Raw genomic sequence first — 6,098 nt, 5'->3', positions numbered from 1 at the left:
TAAACCCATTTACATGAGATTGGAACCTTGCCCGCTGGTAAAAAAGTGATCAGCCAAGTATTGGTTTTTATCAAAGCTTGTAGTTCTTCCTGCATAGCCAACACCCATTCTGGATGTTGAGCTGCTTGTTTGTATGATGTAGGTTCAGTGAGTATGGAGAGGAGAACAATGGATTTCTGATAGGGCTGTGAGAGTTTGGCAGAGAAAAGTAGTCAGCTGTTGGATATTTGGAAGAAGAAGTCACTGAGTTACATATGTAGTCAGTGAGGTGAGATGGATGTTTTATTTGTCTGCCTGATATGGATATGTGAGTGGGAGAAGCTGAGTTTGAGGTATTTGATGATGTTTGAGGATTGATGAGAGTAGAATTGGAAGAGGATGCTGAATTATGAGAAACATCAGCTGGAAATTGGGATGGAGTTTGATGTGAAAGAGGAAAGTCACACTCATGAAAAATGACATTCCTACTAATGAAAATGTCACTTGTCTCCAGATTTAGGACCTTATAACCCTTATAACCCGAAGGATACCCAATTAAGATACATTTGATGGCACGTGGAGAGAATTTATTTTTGCTTTTGTCCAAGGTTGAAGCAAAACAAAGACAGCCAAAGACCTTTAGGTGTGAGTATGATGGAGTTTTCCCAAAGAGATACTGAAATGGAGTTAAGTTGTTGGGTAGGACAGAGGATGGTGTTCTATTAATGAGAAAGGATGATGTGAGAATACATTCCCCCCAAAATTCAATGGACAGATGGGATTGGAACAGAAGGCTCCTAGCTACATTTAACAAGTGTTGGTGTTTTCTCTCCACTCTTGCATTTTGTTGTGGGGTTTCAACACAAGAATGTTGTGTAATGGTTCCATAGGATGAAAGTAGGGATGAGAGATTGAACTCTGGGGCATTATCACTTCTCATGATTTTGATTTTCTTTGAAAATTGAGTATTCACAGTTGAGAAGAACTGTGTCATGACTTGTTGGACCTCAGATTTTTGGGTTAGGAGAAAGGTCCAAACAAAACGTGAAAAATCATCCACTATGGTCAAGAAATATCTGAATCCATTGTGTGTAGGAGTTGAGAAAGGGCCCCAAACATCACAGTGGATCATGTAAAAAATGGCAGTGGATTTGTAGTTTGAGTCTGGGAAGGGAAGCCTTTTTTGTTTGGCACGGGGAAAGATTTGGCATGTATTAAGATGAGTATTTGATGGAGATAGGACATCAGATAAAAGCTTCAATTTATTCAGAGAGGGATGCCCCAACCGTTGGTGCCAAATATCTAAGCTAACAACTGAGTTTACAGAGGCAGAAACAAAATTTGAAGGCTCAGTGTGAGATGAAGTTGAAGCTACACTTGAATAACCCTTTGATGTATCTGGAAATTCAAATATGTAGAGGTTACCAACATGACTACCCCTCCCAATCACTGTCCCCAGTAAAGCTTCCTGAATGATGAAGCTATTATGAGTAAATATCACAGTACATGCAGTATGTTTGGTGAGGGCACTAACAGAAATTAGATTGAAGGAAAAGGAGGGGTCATATAAGACTGAGGAAAGAGTGATGAGAGAGGTCAATTGGACAGTACCTAGGTGTGTGACTGGAGCAGTATGGCCATTGGGGAGATTGACAACAACATTGGCTATAGGTGAAGCAGAAGTGAGTAGTGAATGATCATGACACACATGGTGAGTAGCCCCTGTGTCTAAGATCCAAGTAGAAGAACTAGAACATGAGATAGAATTAATATGAGAAGAGAAAGAAATTGTACCAGAAAAGTTGTTTGTGAAAGGATCTGAATTTTCTGTGGCAGAAGTATTGATTGGTGGGGATGAGGTATGGAGTTGCTGGCTTTGCAGGAGACTAACAAGCTGTTGATATTGATCAATACTTGGAAGATTAACCGTAGAAGGAGCAGGCAAACTCAGGGGAGTTGTATCTTCTACCAAATTAACAAATCGATTCTGAGAAAAAGCTTTTCCAGAGGAACCAGCAGCTGCATTACCTCCATTGCCTTTACCCTTTCCTTTGGAAAACCATGGAGAAGAAAGCATTTCCCCACAGGATGGTTTGTTTTACCACAATGAGAGCAGAGAAACTTATTTTTGCTCAGACCACGGCCATGAGAAACTGCAGCATTAGAGAAAAGTTGCTCACTGGGAACTGGAGTATGAGCATGAGCGGGCTGTGATTGTGAGAAACCTTTCCCATCAATGTTGCGCTGCCTTTCTTCCTGAATAACTAAGGCAAAAACCTTTGACAGAGAAGGAAGAGGCACCATAGAGAGTATGTTAGATCTAATTTGAGAAAATGAAGGATTCAAACCAACAAGGAACTGCATAGTGCAGTCAGCTTCCTGGTGTTGATGCCATCTTGAAGCACTATCACAAGTGCATCTAGTGCAGGTACACCATGTCAGAGGCTGAGAGTTTTTGTATTCATCCCATACACTGCGCAGATTTGTAAAATAACCGCTAACATCTGCGGATCCTTGCGAGAGAAACATGAACTGTTGCCGTAGTTGATAAATCCTAGCTGAATCGCCAGTGGAAAATCTCTCCTTCAAATCTGACCAGATCGCATATGCATCATCAATATACATGATGCTTGAACAGATTTCAGCAGAGACCGAGTTGCGGAGCCAAGATACGACGATGCTGTTGCACCTGAGCCACTGCGGATAAAGAAGGTCATCACGCAGGGGACGATGAATTGAGCCATCAACAAACACCAATGTGTTTTTGGCGAGGAGAGCTGTTGTGAGCGATCGACTCCAAGTCGAATAATTCAAGCCACTGAGTTGTTGATGAACAGGATAGTTCCCGGACTATCGCTAGAATGAAGATAATAAGGACTAGAAGTGTCCTCAAATGGAGGAGGGCGATCACCGCCGCGATTACCTCGACCATTCATCGTGAAAAGAAAGCGAATGAAGGAGAAAACAGCTACGAAATCAGAGTAGCAAGAAAGAACGGAAGATGTTTGTCACTGATACCATAACAAGATCATAAACGTGAATCCATGGAGATGGATATGATGAACACCGAAGAAGATATTTTGGAGAAGAAAGAAAGTATGATTTCTCTTATTGATTGAATGAAATCGATACAGAAACCCAGCACCTTATATATCAATGGTGCATGGTGTACATACATCAAAAGCATGAGATAAAATCTCCTATAACTAACTAACTTCATTAACCGAATGTGACAGCTAGCATAAGCACTTATCGAGTGTGCATGAGCCACACGCTGCATAGCATATTCTAATACGTCGTTAAAAAACACGTTTTTTTTTAAAGACGCATGAGTCACACTTGGGCATTGGTCATGATCAGGAGCGGAGGCAGGGTGGGGCCAGGGGGCTTTGGGCCCCTCAGCCATTTGAATAAGTACTATACATAATATATGTATGCGAAAATTAGTAGTGTATGAAATGCTAGCGCAGTTGGTTCACGTTTCTCCTTCTGCACCATGAGGTAGTGAGTTAGGTTCCTGCCTTGAACATTCTTGTATCTGAGTCCCTATTTCTTCTAGTTTTGTTTAGTAATGTTGTATAAATAATTTTAACCTATAATTATAAATAGTATATACTACCTCTGTCCCTGAAAATTTGATATACTTCACTTTTACTATTTTTGGTAGTGGACCCATATTCCACTAACTCATTCCTACTCACATTTTATTATAAAACTAATACTTTAAAAGTAGGACCCACATCCCACCAACTTTTTCAACTCACTTTCCATTACATTTCTTAAAACTCGTGTCGGGTCAAAGTATAGCAAATTTTGGGGGACGGAGGTAGTAATATAATACAATTAAATTTGATTTTGAAGCTATGCAAGTAGTTCATTTGCTGCTTCTTTTAGTAATTTTTTTAGTTTTTTAGTAGTTCTATAATAGAAAATAACTCTTTGATCTAATAAATATGAAAATATTTCATATGTATAATATTAGTAAAGTATGCGCGATGCTCTAAAAAAATCTTTTCACTATTAACTTTTTCATCATTCGTTTCTCATGCTCTGCTTTTTATATTGCTCACGTTTCCACGTCGTTAGCACTGAACACACTGAATAAATTTTAATGGTAGTTTGGGCCCCTCACCGTTAATATTCTTGCTCCAGCACTGGTTATGATCCACATTGTGCGAAAGATGGTATTGTATTTGATTCATTTGTTTCATATTCCGAATTACTTGCAAGGATATGTGCTACAATAAAAATTGATGTGAATCAACACACGATTGAATTATCATGGAAGCATATTATAGGGCACAATTATATATGTACTGGAATTCACAATGAATCAAAGTGTGATGTATATGTTTTAGGAAGCTCAAAATTCTACTGGTCATATTGAATTAATTGTTGAGTATGCATCCATCAGAATTTTAGAAAGGCAACCTACAGTTGATTATAGTGTAGTTGATTGTGGTATTTCATCCGCGCGAGTTGAACATGTGAGTGTTGATTGTGGTATTACTGAGCAAGCAAATGTTTCAGAAGTTGTTGATGTTGGAATGAATAATCAAGTAGATGTGGCATATGCTAATGATATTCCTGACAGTCACCATCCTGATATTTCATCTCCATCGTCAGAAGACAGTTTTAGCGAAGAATCTGTTGGTGGTGATGTTTTATCTGATGATGAGATAATATATAAACCTGTCGTGCGAGGTGAACAACCACTTCCAAAGTACGACCATACCGGGTTACCATTTTTTCGTAACTTACCACGTGGAGGTGGTAAAATTGAAGAAGACAATAGGAATTGGAATGAGAAAAAACCGACTCGGATTTTATTGGGAATGAAATTTCAAAGCAAGTTGCATATGAAGACTGCGGTAACTTTGTGGCATGTGAGGCGTCATCGATATTTCAAGGTCGTTGAGAGCAAGCTAAGAAGGTGGCATACCGTATGCAAAAAGCCGTTCGGAATAGATGTAGACACTAGTGATGAAGAGAATCTCACCGAAGCCGAACGAGCAAATAAATGTACTTAGGAGGTTTCAGTTACCCAAAGGAAGCATGATGATCATATGTGGGAAATTAGGAAGTGGGTGGGACGATATAGTTGTGAAGGCCACCGTAATGACAGAGGTCATACTAACCTTTCATCGTCTATGATTGTTGTGATGATTCTACATCAATTGGAAGAAGATGCTGAATTCAAGTCCTCCTCTATAAGAAAATTTGTTGCAGAGAGATTTGATGTGACGATCACTTACAAGAAGGCATGGTATGCACGGAGGAAGGCTATAGAGATTGTATTTGGTGGAGGGAAGGAGTCATTTAGACAGTTGTCAAGCTACATGGCTGAACTGCAGTCACAAAATCTGGGCACAATTGTTGATTGGAAGTATGATACGAATCATTTATCATAGGATCTCTCAATTATTTAGTTATATTTTGATTCACCATATCTTTCCCATATTTGTTAGATATTTGTTTATTGTTGCATAAGTTAGGGTATTAGTATTATAGTAGTATAAATAGGAGAGCTTGTTATCATTTTAATAAATCAATGAATATATTATTTTCCCTAAACTTGTCTTGAGCAACAAGTATAATTTTCGTTCCTTATTTGTTGCCCATCGGAGAACGTCCGTGAAACAGCAAATCGTGAGCTTTCCTTCGAGCACGTTGAAGGCTCGATCACCTTACCATTCTGAGAAGTTAGTTAACCGGCCTCATTATGGAGTACGTCTGTAACAACCGGTGCTTTTATTCCGTACTCATCCTCTATCTTCGTTCATCTATATCAAAAAAAAAAATGTTTCACCCTCCGCAGCACCACCATCACCGCCGCATCTCACCCTCCATGTTCTGTAAAAAAAAATACCTTCTTCACCAAAAATAAAGTACCACCGATCACCTCCCACTGTCGTGCTTCACTGCCGCCATTCAACGTCACCATGTCACCCAACTACACCGGATTGGGGCGTTATGAACAAATGTTCGATCAATTGGATGCCGCTATCTCCAGGTTGGAATCAAGTCGGGAAGCAATCGATCGACGTGTGACAAAATTGAAGGCATCAAAAGCAGCGCATCGACGTCACTCGTCCAACTATGACACTGATCCCTATCAG

At 39.6% G+C, this 6,098-nt stretch overlaps 1 pseudogene across 1 annotated transcript; it reads right to left on the bottom strand.

The window, feature by feature from the left end:
• Window positions 1-208: 208 nt before the first annotated feature.
• Window positions 209-2,915, bottom strand: LOC148923602 (uncharacterized; annotated as a pseudogene). The gene is made up of 2 exons (XR_016132887.1): window positions 1,591-2,915; window positions 209-1,447 (listed from the first exon to the last, which is right to left on the bottom strand). The product of XR_016132887.1 is annotated as an uncharacterized LOC148923602 (transcript).
• Between the last annotated feature and the right edge of the window lie 3,183 nt (window positions 2,916-6,098).

Source organism: Salvia hispanica, chromosome 6 (assembly GCF_029641045.1).
Source record: "Salvia hispanica isolate PSC_SH4W2 chromosome 6, Shi_PSC_v1, whole genome shotgun sequence".
Classification (NCBI taxonomy): Eukaryota; Viridiplantae; Streptophyta; class Magnoliopsida; order Lamiales; family Lamiaceae; genus Salvia; species Salvia hispanica.
This window is presented reverse-complemented; position numbering and strand designations above follow the sequence as displayed.